At 40.6% G+C, this 16,202-nt stretch overlaps 1 protein-coding gene across 1 annotated transcript in view; it reads left to right on the top strand.

The window, feature by feature from the left end:
- ZNF366 (zinc finger protein 366) overlaps positions 1-8,685 on the top strand; it is a 52,240-nt gene extending 43,555 nt beyond the window's left edge. The window contains exon 7 of the transcript XR_009280707.1: positions 1,529-8,685. The gene's annotated coding sequence lies outside the window, so the exon portion shown is untranslated. The remainder of the gene's footprint in view (positions 1-1,528) is intronic.
- Positions 8,686-16,202: the final 7,517 nt, after the last annotated feature.

Raw genomic sequence — 16,202 nt, 5'->3', positions numbered from 1 at the left:
CTTTGCCCTCTCTTCCTTCTCCCATGGCTGAGCAGACTCTGATCTGAAAATGCTCCTTTGCTGGTATCTGACTAGACAGCATTACCCTGGTAAAGTGCAAACCTGACCCAGTTTGACTTGGCTGTTCAATTTTTAATGGCACACAGCCAACTTGCTACCAGTTAGGCTATTCATGCTGCAATAGGAAGCAATCTTCCTGACATGCAAACTTCCTTCTTCTTCTGCCTGAGCAGCACTGCAGTCAAAGATGCTGAGCTAGATAAAGAACAATTTGACCCTATAAAATATGAGCCTCGACCCAGGTGGTTGCTTCAGCTTTATTGTGCTAGCCAGCAGAAAAAACTATCATTACCCATGGCAAACCAGAAAAGACAAAAATGAGTTCTTGCAATAGAGAATCATTGTTACAGCTCCTAGAGAAGCACTTACTCCATATTCAAATGTAAGTTTGTGACTTGCAAGTCCCTGGGGAAGTTTGGACCATGAAAGGTGGTAATCAAAACAGGAATTCAAGGTGCCACTGCAGAGTTTGATTACATTTATCCTGCTGGCTAGGAATACTAACCCAGTAGGAAGGGCTTCATCACTTGTTGGTTAAATTGGTTATACGAGATCACTTTCTTCCTCTTCTTCTCTGTCCTCATGGAAGCTCCTAATCCAATTAAAGAAAAGTCTGCAGTGGGTTTCATGAATGGGTTTCACTGGTCTTGTCACTTGAGCTGTTATACAGTATTCCTGGAGAACAGCAAATTAGAAGGAGTATCTATCCCATCTAAGAACATCATGACATCTATATAAACCATGTGTTCGAATAAAGGTCTGCTTAGGTCCTTACCTGAAGGGGAAGGAGAAGCTTAGAACAGCAGCAGGAAAGAAATGGGGAGCCTTTATTTTAGTCTCCAACTGAAACAAGAAAAAAACCAATACAGCCTATACCCTAACACTTATATTTTTAACTATTCAATTGAGCAACTGGAAATTAAAGTTACTGATCAGAAAGAGTTTAAAGAAATTAGAATAGTTTTAAGTTTGTAATACCCAATTATAGGCTCTGTAGTGTACTCTCTATTTGCTTAAGCCAGAGAGAGATAAGAAATCCACAACAGGAATGAACTAAGAGTATTCATAGAAGAATATAATACTTTTGGCAGAATAATTTTTCCTCTAAGCTGCTTCATCACTGTGACAGTGGCATTTTTGAGTCAAGACCCCATAAGAATCTTTTACCTCTTGCCAATCATTTCCACTAGTTTCTACCAGTTTCCCAGAAAAGTCAGAGGTGAATTAAGGCAAGGTACATTTTCACAAAGTTGCACAACAGGATGTGGGTCCACACTGGCTTAAAACAGCCCAGGCCAGCACCTAGGAAGATTCAACAGGAATGAAGACTCTGTTAGCCAATCTCCTCAGTCGGCTCACAGACAACACCAAGCTGGGTGGGAGTGTTGAGTGAGTGTTGCTGGAGGGCAGGCAGGCTCTGCAGAGGGATCTGGACAGGCTGGCTCATGGGCCAAGGCCGTGCTGTGAGGTTCAACAAGGCCCAGAGCTGGGTCCTGCCCTTGGGTCACAAGAGCCCCAGGCAGTGCCACAGGCTGGGGCAGAGTGGCTGGAAAGCTGCCCAGAGGAAAAGGACCTGGGGGTGCTGGTGACAGCAGCTGAACAGGAGCCAGCAGTGCCCAGATGGCCAAGAAGGCCAATGGCATCCTGGCTTGGATCAGCAATGGTGTGGCCAGCAGGAGCAGGGCAGGGATTGTCACCTTGTACTGGGCACTGGTGAGGCTGCATCTCAAATCCTGTTTTCAGTTTTGGGCCCTTCATGACAAGGAAAATGTTGAGACGATGGAGTGTGTCCAGAGAAGGTCAATAAAGCTGTTGAAAGGTCTGGAGCACAAGTCCTATAAAGAGTGGTTGAGGGAGCTGGGGCTGCTTAAACTGGAGGAAAGGAAGCTCTGGAGAACATTATTACTCTCTGTAACTACCTGAGAGAAGGCTGTAGCCAGATGGGGATCAGATTTTTCTTCCAAATAATAGAATAAGAGAAGTACTCAGGTTGCTCCAGGGAAGGTTTAGACTGGATATTATGAAAAATTTCTTCACAAAAAGTATTGTCAAGTATAGATGAGTCTGCACAGGAAGTGGTTGAATCACTGCCCGTGGAGGTGTTTAAAATATATGTAGACATAGTACTGAGGCACTCATTTTAGTGATGGACTTGGCAGTGTTATGACTGGATGATCTTAAAGGTCTTTTCCAATATAGATTCTATGATTCTATGCCTTTCTGGAGGCGTGCTTGACGTCACCAGGGAGCACTGCAGGGAGAGAAAGATAGAGTGACGTGTTCTGTTATTTATGTCAATGCACAGTATGCATGGAGAAAAAAACAAGTTCTGTTTAGATTCTTGAATTGCCTACTTTTTTCTGCCTAGGATAAATACTCACTTGTAACTGTGTAAAAAAAGCAGAGGAGGAGAGTTTGAGAAAGGCAGTGGATTTTAGAAAAGCAGTAGATTTGAATCAAACATCAAGTACTCTGAGGTGCATATATCTGCTTTCAGCCAAGAGACTTTACATAAAACATGCTAAATCTGGAAAGTTTGCAATGTGGGGTGTGTGTTGCACTCTGTTTACAAAGAAAGTACACAAAATTCTCTCTCTTTGAATACAGTAGGGACAAGCAACAGGAGGCAGTTTCTTTGTTCCGAAAATCAAATCTGTTTTAAGCCAGCATTCACTCCAAACTTAGAACTCTCTCTCCCACTCTGGATCTTTTCCAGGACCATCCATCCTGCTGGTACTTCCTTAGCTCGATCTGGCTCTTTTTTGACTGCATTTTTTTAAAATTCGTGTCACACTCACACCTTATGATCTGGTCTCAACCAGTCATCTGTCTGCAGAATGTCTCAACGAAAGCTTTTTGACTGGTACAGACCAGGTTTTCTTTAGAATCTTGCTATCTGTGACTCGGATAGCAGTTTCTACTGTTTCATCTCTAAACAAAAAGGATATCTGATAATTTTCTTAGTGAGTTTTATATGAGAGTCTTCTAGCCAGTTTTACTGAGGTTTGAGAACCACCAATATGTCAAATTATGAACACTGATAGTTACTAGCATCTTTTAGCCTAGAAGTATTGTATTTGTTAAAAGAAAACAAATTTATGTATGCAGGAGTTCAACTCGCAAGGTGGCCATTGAGGAGATGAATATTAACTATATACAAGTACATATGTAAAGAGGAGCATTCTTATAGATTTAGATAGTCAAATGCTACAGTACTGTGAACAGGACTTGAATAAATTCCCTTTAAATATGAACTAAACTAGATAAAAAATTGATTCTTATAATGAGTACACAACAAGGTTAAATGCAACTTGCCTTAGGTACTTTAAAATTAATTATGTTTCACATCTTTGAGTGTCATCTTTTGCATCTAAACCTCTCTGACTCCTGTGAAATGAAATGTCTGCTCAGTGTAACATTAATATATACTGACATACTTGAAGCAGTATGTAATAAGCATTCAGCATTGTTCTGAAAAATTACTCCAGCTGATGATACACAAACCAGAAGGTATAACAATGTGACCTCTCTGTCAATATTGCTCTTAGCAGCAATGGCTATTAGCTGAGAGTCAAAACCACTCTGATTTAGTAAATGTTTGGCTGCTTGGAAGTGTGGCATATCCCTAGCTAGCCCAGTCTAGGAATCAAACAGGAGAGTTACTGAATTCAACACAGGGAAAAGGGTATGAGTAAGCTGGTGTGTTGGTCCTAAAGCCAGCTGAAATCATTAGTGTAACTGAAGAGTAAATTCAAACATTGCCTCAGAAAAACGCTTTTTGAGCTCAAACTTTTCTAAGATTCCCTTTCAGCAGATGGATGGCAGTAATTGTCTTAGCCTCCAAATCTACTCTCCCTGTTCCTATGATTCATCCTCAGAGAAAACAGACATACATATTATATTCTCTGCTGATCGTGTAAGGAGACTCCTAGTGAGCAACCAGCTTACCTGGATAAAAGGTTGTAGCAAATATACCAACTTCTTGTCCACAAAATGTTTCAGTATAATGCAAATCTAAGTCACACATTATGCTACAAATAAAGAGCTACTGATGTTTCTATTCAGTGCCCAGAAACATCTATAAATACAATCTATGCTACTTGATGTAATATAATTGCATTAAGTAATATTTTCTTTTTTCAGAATAGATTCCAAAACACAGTCTGAAGCTTTTCTGAATTAAAAACCTTTCTGACTGCAGAAATTTTCACTGAAGCCAGTACAACTTTGCAGGAGAGAAACAGGTTGATTTGAAACAACTTTTTTGAACAGAAGTTACTCAGAAAGTGATTTTCAATCGTAGTTACTCCTGACCTTATAAAAACTTAACTGTTCTCTATGACTTGAAAGCTGTGATGGCTACATGTACAGTACTGTGTTGCTTTGACTTTTCCCCTTCCTTTAAAATGTAAACCCATGACAGATCCTTCTATTTGTTTATCTTTCACAGCACAGAGCCATGCACGTTTCTTGTCCTATACAAATGATTAATAATGTCATGACATTTTAGCCACTGACTATGAAGAAAGACTTTTCTTCTTACCCTCTGCTTCATAATTTGGAGTCTCCCACCCCCATCCATGACACACAGGTCTGTCATTCTCTTTCACTGTCATTTCCTTCTATTTTATCTAAGTGTTTCAGGGTTTTCCCCAGGAAATTCTTTTCTATTCATTTTTAGTGCTTTTAAGGGAGCAAACAAGATGAAAGCTTAAGGAAAAAAGTTGTCTTTCTTGACATTGTAAATATAGCTGATGTTTCCCTTTTTGTAACAATTTGGGATGCAATCTGAGAACTATTAAGGTAAATAGCAAAAAGACCTAGTTTTACAGCACTGCAAATGCTGCTGAAACTGAGTATGTTTCTAAATTACCTGAAAAACAACACAAAATCAGAGAAATAGAATAAGGGATTTCAGTGGATATATGAAAACTAATTGCTCCTTTCCAAAGCAAGTAATGTAAAACATTGAACTATTTGCTAGTTCTTAATAATACCTTTAAATTCAGGAATATAACTTCATTGCCTTTTTTATGGTATAAACCAGGAATAATAATATTATGATGAGTTTTTCTTACATGAGAGGCTGTTAATGAAACTCCAGTAAAAGAGATGAGTAGTTTCCTTTTCTCTAGCTACTTTTGTGCAATAAGCAGATGATAAAATGTCTGTCCACGTGTTTTACTGGCACTAACAGCCTTGTGCAGACAATTTGCTGAACATTGCCTTCTAAAATCCCCATCTGATAAAGAAACAGCATGGTGAAATAAAAGATAATCCTATGGTAATCAGGAATTCCTTCACCTTCACTTAGGTCGTCCTAAACTATGGTAATTAATCTAACAAGTGGGAAAAATAGAGATATAGGAATTCCCCTTGTTGCCATGGAAACTACCAGTTGTCTGACTGACAAAGGAAAATAGATTCGTTGTATTAATAACTTCAGCATCTGAAAAGAACATAATATTTATGGAGTTGGAGAATCACAGGTTAAGTGAGGTTGGAAGGGACCTTTGGGGGTCACCTAGTCCAATATCTTGCTCAGAATGGATCCAACCAGATCAGGTGGCTGAAGATGTCAGTTGAGTTTTGACTACCTCCCAGGGATGAAAATACCATATCTCAAGGAAATCTATTCCAATGCAGTGGAAATTCTCCAATGAAAAGAGTTTCTTATTCTTGTGTTCTGATTTGTTCCTGTTCCTCCAGTCCTGTCACTGTGAACTTCCATGAAGGGGTTGGCTTTGGCTCTATCAAAGATAACTTCCAACCACTCATCTCCTTCTCTGCAGTGTTGCCCCAGGACGTTGAACTTGTCCTTGTTAAACTCTCTGAGGCTCCTGACACCTCGTTTCTAAGGGCCCTCAAGATTTTCAGCCTCCTCTCTGTATGCCCCCCAGCATATGTGCCATCCCCTGGCTTGATATCACTGGCAGACTTACTGTGAGTGAACTTCCAACCATTAACAGAGACATTTAGCAGACAGGTCTCATATAGGTTCCCTGAGGTGACACAGTGAGGAACCAGACAGCACTCTCTGTACTCATGGTCACACAACCCTGAAGTCCTGCAATCACGCTACTTTTCCACATACTTGACCATCTGCATATCCAGTCTCTAGCTCACCAGCACCTTGGGTGCTAGGACACTACAGGAGATCATGTCAAAAGCTTTGCAAAGTGTGGTGCAGCTATCTCATTATAGGAGTCAGTAGGTTTGGGAGCAGGGACGTTTGAGCTGGTCATTTTGATTTATTTTGATTTCTTGATTCTCACCTGTTTCTTTTCATTTCATTTCTAGTTTTTACCCTGATATTTACATGCAGTTAAAACTTCTGGTTTCTGTTGTCCATTGACACAGTACTGTCTGAAATCTCAATAGTCATGTGAAAAGGGTAAATGGAAGCATAGGAGCCCATGGAAGGAGACCTGTACTATTTCATGGCTCCTGCTAGTTGGCACAACATGCATATGAAACATATTTTTCAGTCAGAATGCTATTTTTCTTTACTGGCCAGGTTTCCTGGCTGCCTGAAGCCTCTGGGAAGGCACTGTGTGTTCTCTTCTGGAAAGAAATAAATTTTTTTGCACTTGCAAAGCCATGTGATAGAAGAATCTGTTTAATCATTGCTGATAGACAACAATTTGCAAATACACTGTTCAGAAAGGAGGTCTTTCATTTCAGCTACAATATAGTAAACTTCAACCACAATGAAAACCTTTACTGATTTCTAGGAATTCCATTATTTGGTTAAAACAAAGGTTAATTTTCTTCATGGAAGACAGAACGTACTTTTGTAAAAAAAATTTAGTTTTCTGCCCAAGACCAGTTTAGCCAGAAAAAATTTGCAATCTGTTGGCTGAGGCTAGGTGTGTAGAGTCCCCAGAACCTAGCTGAAAATTAAGTCACATCCTTTAAAAGTAAAGATAGAACTGATGACCTTTATGTACCCTTTTTGTAATGCCCCAAGGCACTCCTAATAAAATGTCTGCTTGCAAACCACTATTGAAACTTTTGTTGCAGTTATTTAAATAAATATTTCAAGTATTTGTATGAATACCCAATACTACTACTACTACTACTGCTACTACCACCAACCTATAATAATATAATTATCGTATAATTATAATATATAATTATGAAATATTATATTATTATACATTCATTATATAAGTACACTAATTTATTACTATATATTTATTATATAACAATATAATAGTATTTAATGGTATTCTCTTTTATATAATATAATAATTATTATTATTGTCATAGTTGTTGTGGTAAAACACATCAAACAGTGTGGATGGTCCGTTTATTTCCTTACAAATCTCTGTAATGTAGGAGACCAACACAGATTTACAAAAGTTGACATTGTTGTGCATTATGTCCAACATCCATGTGACCTCATGAATGACTGATGTGCTCTAACAAATCTCTATTGCATTCTTTCTCAGGATGTCCTACTTACTTCCTTGAACTTTGCAGCAAAAGTATTCTAGCTCCTGTGTCATCATTGTATGACATCAGTTCTTGCAGATCCCTTATTAACACATATCTAAGTAGTTCCCATTTGAATTTGTATAAATGTTTTATGCTATTCAGCTAAAAATCACTTAATTTTGCACCTGTCCCTTCCTCAGTTTAAATAATGCGCACATATTTCTCCTTCCTGCTATTGTTCTCCCATATAGGAAAAGTAAGACAATCCACAGTGGGTACCTTGTAAAGGAAATTACATTAATGTACATTGGAAAACTGCATTAATAATAAATGACTTAGCACGGAGTTGTCAACGTGTCTTGGTGTCAGTTTGCCTCTTAAGGATGACTATTTATATTGCACAGATGCTTATTCTCAGGGAAGCCACATGCCCTCCAATCACATACAACATAGAAATAATTTTAAGAGTACAGGTTCCAAAAACTTTGTTTTTAAAGTATCAGTGGAAAGCTATTGGAATGGTTAAGGTTTTTTAGGTTTAAGGTGGAGTCTAAAGCATCTCTAGTCACTCCTGTAGCAAATGTGAGGGAGAACATCAGTACCTCTCTGGACAAGCTGCAGATTCCATATGATACCAGCCTCCACAGTTGAGCATCCTAAATATGTTGGAAAAAACCCATTTTCATACAATGATAAAGAGCCTTGGGGAGAACATTAAGGACATAATTCCTTCAGTGATGAAACCTCTGTAACTAAGGTGATGTATGAAGGTCTGTTTTAGTCCTGCTGGAGAGACAAGTTTCAAGAACAGGGAACTCTGACTTTCTGAATTTGCATTTAGTGAAGACAAGTTTCAGTTTTGTTCACCGGAATATATTTGTACAGCATGTGAGCATTTTTCAGACATTTCAGGAGTTTTTCATGGTAAAATATTGCTCACATAGTATTTGACTCCTTGCTGCTGAGAACCGTGGACATCCAACTTGGGGCACCAATACAAAACGGTGTAACATATATTCAGAATAGAAAACCCCACCATGTTTAGTACATATGATAGGATTTTTTTTTCTTTATTTATTTATTTAGCATTTTGGTAATGTGTGTACTGTGAGTCAAGAGGAGTAAATATCTTTAATCACAAAATTCTTCTACTTGCTCTTTTATGTGCAGAGGTGGATGGATGAAAGTCACTATAACCTCTGGGGCATCTTTAAAACCATATATAAATAATTTCTAGCATTATTCTGTATTTCCGTTACTGCTTGAAATGATTAAAAAAATGCAATCCCTTTTCTGGAATAACAGTTTATTACGTTCTTTAGAGTAAATATCTCATGCTCTAAATGATAGAGGGTATATTTTTATTTTATCAGTGTCACAGTAAGACGAATTCTAATATTGTCTTTTTTGTACAAAAGCTTTTACACAAGAATGTGTTTCCTGAATGTTCTGTCTTCTGATACCTGAAACTAAGGTCATAATCCCCTGAAGTTGCAAAAGAAGACCATCTTCTAAATACTTACAGGTTTATTGTAACCAGTAGATGCCTATTCTGTCAGAAAATGAAGTACAGAACTCAGCAGGTATGCAATACAAACCAAAGCACGTATTTACCTGCAAAGTATCCATAACAGCAGCTGTTGAACAGAGAGAAGAATCATGGTGAAAATACCTCTTGTGGGTTGACACTGGTGCCAGGCACCCACAAAAGCTGCTCACTCACTCCCCTCTGCAAACTGTCCAGAGGAGAGAAAATTTAACACAGGGTTCATGGGTTGAGATAAGGGACTGGGAAAGATCCCCCACCAAATACCATCACAGGCAAAACAGAATCAACCTAGAGATATGAAGTGAATTCATTACTAAAAAATATCAGAGCAGGACAATGAGAAGTAAAAGAAACCCTTAAAAACACCTTCCCCCACCCCTCCCTCCTTCCCACCTCCACCTCCTCCCCCAGTGGCACAGAGGCAGGGAACAGGGGTTATGGTCAGCTCAGGACCTGTGGCTTCTCCCACTGCTCAGGGAGAGGAGTCCTTCCCCTGCTGCACTGTGGGGTCCCCTCCCACGGGAGACAGATCTCCATGAACTTCTGCAGTGTGAGTCCATCCCGCAGGCAGCAGTTCTCCCCAAAGTGCTGCAGCGTGGCTCACTCTTCCACGGGGTGCAGTCCTCCAAGGACAGGCTGCTCCAGCCTGGGAGCAGGGCCCCTCTCTCCATGGGTCTCCCATGGGGTCACAGCCTCCTCTCAGGCATCCACCTGCTCCAGCATGGGGTCCTCCCTGGGCTGCAGGTGGATCTCTGCATTCCCCAGGGATCTCCATGGGCTGCAGGGGCTGGGCTGTCACACCATGGGCTGCAGGGGAATCTTGGCACCTGAAACATCTCCTGCCCCTCCTTCTTCACAGGTTCTGGTGTCCACAGGGTTCTTCTCACATCTTCTCACTCTGCTCTTCTCTGGCTGCAATTACAACTGCACAATAACTTTGGTTTTGATTTCTTCTTGAATATGTTATCACAGAGGCATTACCACCATTTCTGGTTGGCCCAGGCTTGCCGATCAACATGTCTATCTTTGGAGTGACCAGGGATTGGCTCTGCTTGATATGGTGGAAGCTTCTGGCAGCTTCTCACAGAAGCCACCTCTGTGGCCCACCTGCTACCAAAAACCAAGCTATGCAAATACAATACATCACCTAAAATATGGCAAGTAATTGGACTTAGGCAAGCCATGCTTACTGGGTCAATGAAAAACTTGCAGTTGTTCTTCTCACACATCAGAAATATTAAATACATTCCTCCTTACATCAAAAGTAAGTAAAGAATTAATCTTATTTATATGTCATACAATAGACACAGTAAATTTTGAGTAACTATTGCCCAGATGAAACATTGTTTCCTGGTTGTTTTGTTATGTTTTTGTGGGGCTAATTTTTGTTTGTTTGTTTTTTTGGTATGTTTGTTTATTTGTTGGGGTTTTTTGTTTGGTCTGGTTTTGGGGGGTTGTTTTTGGTTTTTTGTATGTTTGTTTGTTTGTTTGTTGTTTGGGTATTCTTTGTTTGGTCTGTTTTTTGGTTTTGGTTTACTGTTTTGTTTATTTTTCAGGGGGGTAGGTTGTCTTGGTTTAGTTTTTTTTCACTGTGCAAACAGATTTTGTTCTGTTGAATAACCAGTATAACTAGCACTTGCTCTCTGGGTCCCCAGATGAAGAAAGTTTTCTCCTATGCAGATACAGTATGCTGTAACTGGCCACTCTGCATGTGACATAGAGGATTTTGAGATACAGCTCTTTTTTCATTGCCTGAAAAGTTCTTGCTGTCTTGCCTTCATTTGCCTTCTGCTGTTGCTGATTCAGCGTGATGATGATATCTGTGTTGCCAGGTCTGATTCCAGATGAAAATGCTTTGTAATACTGTGAGCTGATCTCAAATTATTTCATTTACCATATTTCAAAATGCACATGCAATTACTTGGTCCCATGAAACAGCAAAATACCATTCTGTGGATTTGCCCAGTTTCTGTCCATGCTGACAAAATTTATGGCTTACGACCACAGTGTAAAGTTTACGCAGACAAAAAGATGTTCTATGCCAGAAGAGCAGTGTCACATTCATCATTAAGGAGAGGAAGTGCACAAAGCACCAGCTGGCTTCAGCGGAGTATGCAAGCAGAACATTTTTTTCTCAGAAAGCCCTTTGGCCTTACTAGTTTTCAAACATTTGAATCCATCAGTAAACTTAATTAGTCTCACCCTAGCTTTGCAGAAAAAGACATGGATGAGTCCAGATGTAGCAAGACACCTTTAACACTGTTTTGCTGTAAAAATGGTGAATTCAGAGTCTCAGTTTAGTCCATATATGTAAAGGAACAAGAAATAATTAAGTATGGCTGCATTTACAAGTAGCAACAACTGCAGTTGTGATATGCATGAAGAAAGATCCCTCGGTAGCAAAGGTAAAAGTCTCTGCCTCTTCTCTGACCTGGCAGAGCAGGAGGTGTTGCTGAGCAATAATACTGCCCCCACAGAGAGAGACAAATCTATGTGCAGAGATAAAGATCAATACAGGGAGAACGGCTTCCTTGAAGGTCAGGGCATACCAAAATAACCTTGCCAATGATGAGGCATGAATCTTAAAAAAAAAAAAAAAGGTATTTATTGACTCACACTGTGAGTGAGATTAGACCAGGCCAAAATTAGGTTTGTGCAATAAATTGAAAATCTGCTGTATTTTTCTATGCTTCTGGACTGAATTTGTCTTTATTACTCAAAAAGACTGTTTTAAAGAATGTCTGATATTCTCAGTTTTATACTTTCTTTTGTCCCCTCAAAGTCATTTAGAGAAACAGGAAGCATTTTTCATGTATTAAGTTTCTGCTTATTGTTTAAACAATAGCATTTTCTGAGCTGGCCTCTTAAACAAATTTACAAGGTTTACAGACTGGGGGCTTGGTGTTGGAACCCAGTGAAAAATTCTCTTACAGCAGAAGCAGTCAGAGCTGAAATGAAGTGGCACACAGTAATTTATACCAGTGGGTCTGACTTTTATATTTTCCTGAGCTTCTACAAAACTACAGGTGCTTCTTGTATCTGAATGAAGTCATCTGAGATACTGTAATACAAAATTAGCTCTATTTCTAGATAATGTATGTTTTATGGAAATTTTAAGATTTATTATCAAGATTTCAGGATCTTTGAATTTACAAGGCATGTAGGAAAAACACAAGATCACACTGCTTCCCATCATCCTTACACACATATAATCCTGGCACAAGGAACATCTTGTGAAATAAACCACCCTGGTTAAGTGCACTTAGAGTGACTTGACTGCCAAGAGCTTTAAATTAATTTCACATCAGGAAGTCACTGAGATACCATATAGCTGCCAGCCAAAACTGCCAACAACAATTTTAAGGAAGGCATCCAGTCTGAAGTGCCTCTTTCTGGGACACCTTACCTTGTTCAATTTTCTGAACTGCCAAGCAGCATAGAAAACCCATGTGAAACAGTATCTGAAATTTTGTCCCTAAATTTCCAGGGATGGTCTCTTTAAAACTGAGGCAAATATCAACATTTTGGCTTTAAGTACATATTTGTACATAAAATACATGGAATAATCCCTTTATATGAATATATCTTAGACCCTTGGTGTTTCTGGCTAGAAGCTGAGGAATCAGGATGGCTAAATTATCTCAGATGTTTCTAAGGAACATATTTCAGTTCTCCCATGAGTTTTTTGTTAAGGTCATAGCATTATTTTGAGCATACACCTTGTCTTGCACTCAGAATCAGAGAGAAATGGCAGTCTCTCATGCTATTTACAGGAAATTTTCTAAGGTATTGCATAGTAGACCTGATTCTATTATTCACCATTACAATATTTTTCAATGTGTTTCCTTTTAGAGGTGTATATTTATTGGAAGTATACTGGGCTATTTAATAGGGTATCATGGGAGCTGAAAGAAATGAGAAGCATTTTTGGCATAAATACAAACCAGATGATTTGCTGTTACCATTCCTCATTTCTTTTATTTGCCCTGATTCACACCAGGAATTGTGACTGCAGCCAGCACAGCTGTACTGAAGTATACACACAGTGATGTGCTTTTCTTCTGCCATGGAGAAGCAGCTCTTGTTTCCTCTCCTCCAACACCCTGTTTTCATGGGTCTCCTTTCTGAGCATGCAATTTTAAGAATAAAATTAAGAAACCAAACAGTAGAACAGAACAGTATGACTCTAACTTGCCACTCCTAGGCTGCCTGCATAAATGTCTAGACTAATTACAGGAGCAGTCTTGCTCAAAACACACACTAATGGTCTGCCTCTGTTTATAGAAATGACCTTGAATATCTGAAAGACAAAAACCACACGTGTAAATTATTCCCTGCAGCTAACAGGAAGACTTTCAGCTTTTAAGCATGCAGGCGAACAAAACATGCATGATAATTGGCAAATTAAACACAGTTTTAGACCTCTTACTAAGCTATAGGGCAGGAATAGGACCAAACACAGCACAATAGAGGAAAAGAAATCACACCTGGCTTTATATATGATTACAAAAGAAAAGAAACACACTGACATGTCACCCTGGAGCAAACATCTGACTGCTCAGATTGGGAGAGAAAGCAGCTTGTTGTTTGGACATCCAAACCTGAGTGAAAGAGAAGAGACAGCACAGCAAGACCAGTCTTATTTATAAGCCTTGTAACATACTCTCACACAGGAATAATCAGTGCCATACTGGAATATTGCTTCTTATTGCAGCTATTTTGGCAGTGTGAAAAGCCTTTTCTTGATCTGGGTATTTCTAGATATGTCATCAGGATCTGGAAAAAGTTCATCAGACAAATATCCTTGGGAAAAACACCATGGACACTCCAACCCCTAGAAAAGGGTTTTTAAAGAAGAAGTGGTTAACTATGTAAATATTCCATTAGATGATGGACACGGGAAGTATTAACTTGGTTCAGGAAGTTATACATATACTCTGACCCTAAGGAAAAGATATTTTCAAATAATAGCGTAAATATAAAAAGAACATTAATGAAGTATATGGGACTTATTGTGTACTATTTTTTGTAGAGATTCAACTGTAGCAGAAGGTGACTGATTATATCTACCCAGTAGGCAAGAAATAGTCTGTAGGTAGAACAGAATGGTGCGGCAGTGAGCTACGTAAAATCACCTGTCAGTGCAAGAACATCCCTTCGCTCCACTCTCTGGAGATCACAGGATATTTTAGGCACCCCAACTCAGAGACAAAACAGTAAAAGTTTGCCGCGGTGACGGAAAGCCCGGAGCACCGCGACTTGTCTAGAGAAGCAGCCCTGAAAAGGGCTGGGCCGAAGCGCGTGCGAGCAGCTTCGGGCAGTCGAGTGATTCCAGCTCAGCTCAGCGGCAGCGGGCAGGCGACACGGGAAGCAGGGACATGAAAGCTGGTCCAGCGTTCTGCTAAGCACAAACCTTTATTCAGGCAGAGCTTTGGTGAAGGGAGCTAGCAACAGCTAATCTCCTGAACAGGGGAAAACCCAGGATATTTATAGGGGAGGAGAGGGGCGGGGGGGGGGGGGGGCGGGGGCGGGGCGGGGGGGGGCGGGAGCCTGAGATACATGTATTGGGGTGGGACAGCAAGGGGGAGCACCAATGGGGCACAACAGTTTAACATAACTAACTCAAAGATCCCTGGGAGTGATACATTGTCTCTCTCTGAGTGAAAGGTGTCTTGCCTCCAGGGGAGAGCCAGGATCGCGGAGCCAGTGGGTTCCCCGGCCCCCACAACTCCCCCTTCTTTACTTATTAAAAGGGCATTTCCCAGAGATTTGGCTAATAACCTGACACATGGAAACATACATAGGAAAATAATACTCAAGAAAATTTAAAAACGTTTTTGAGGAGGGAAGCAACCTATACTTTGAGCCCCTAGCTCCCAAAAAGGTCCTCAAGCCACTGGGGCTCCTTTTCAGTTTGGAGTTCCTGGACCGTGTGTTGGAGTCTCTGGATGCCGGTGTGGATGCCTTCACTGGGGCTGGAGAGGTCACAGCAGCACAGTCCGTTAAATTCCTCGCTGCCATGTCCATGGGCCAGGAGCAAAAGGTCTAGAGGGTTGGTGGCACTGCCCATGGACAAGCACATGCGTTCTTGTTCGAGCGTCTTTGTGAGGGTGATCCACACGTTCTCCTGGGGCTGTGCTACTAGCCAGGCCTCTACAGCTGATGTTTTCAGGAGCATCCAGATAATCAGGAACATCAGGAACTCAAGGATGGTTTTGCTCTCCATTTTCTATAACAGGACATAAAAGATTAGCTCTGATTTTTGGAGGGGGGGAGCTATTTTCTTTCTCCCCTTTTCTCTCCTGTCTCCCCCCTCTTTAAAAAAAAAAAACAATTATAAGCAAGGTTATTCTGTATAGTGGGGACACATGACCCGACACCAGCAGCAGCACAGAGGTGTATTTTGGTGTAAACTGGCAATTTGGGCTAGGCAACGAGGGCAAGAAGGGGAAGGAGGAGGGAGTTAAGAAGACTTGTGTACTGTCACGGTGTCAGGCGTGACATTGGCAGTCGTCTCATTGCAGCCCTGGTTGCAGGATGGTTTGGCCTCTGTCTGGTTGTTGGTCTGGTGGCAGGTCGGTTCAGTGGACTCCGACGAAGTCTCCATTTCCAGGCTGCAGTGGACTGCTGTTTTTCTGGACCTGTGTGGGTCTCAGGAGACTTTGAAAGTTCTGAGTCTTGTAGGGTTTGTAGGGCCTAAATAAGGTTTTACGTTTTTCCCTGGGAGCCACTTAGGTCCTGATGGTGTGGACACATGAGCATACCCTCCCCCCCAGGTAATCAGTGGGAAAGGTTCTGATGCCAGTTGTGATTCAGGATCCTTGATCAGCACTGGCGGCTTCTCCGTGAGTTTGGCATGAGTTGAATTAGAGAAGTGCCGAATTACAGGGGGGTCAGGCTCTGTAGACGAGCAATTTAGAAAGTTCATGACATACAGAGCCTTACAGAGTCTCTCAATGGGAGGAATGACCTCTGTTCTTCCCTGCTGGTGATCAAGGACTCTTTTCAGGTTTTGGTGGGTCCTCTCTACTATTGATTGCCCTGTAGGGGAATGAGGAATTCCCGTGGTGTGTTTCACTCCCCACTCACTGAAAAAGTCTCTTAATTTGTGAGAGGTGTAAGCAGGTCCATTGTCTGTTTTAATTTGTTCTGG

This window comes from Poecile atricapillus, chromosome Z, assembly GCF_030490865.1.
Source record: "Poecile atricapillus isolate bPoeAtr1 chromosome Z, bPoeAtr1.hap1, whole genome shotgun sequence".
In the NCBI taxonomy this organism is placed as follows: domain Eukaryota; kingdom Metazoa; phylum Chordata; class Aves; order Passeriformes; family Paridae; genus Poecile; species Poecile atricapillus.
The sequence above is the reverse complement of the archived record's forward strand: the minus strand, read 5'-3'. Positions and strand labels throughout refer to the sequence as shown.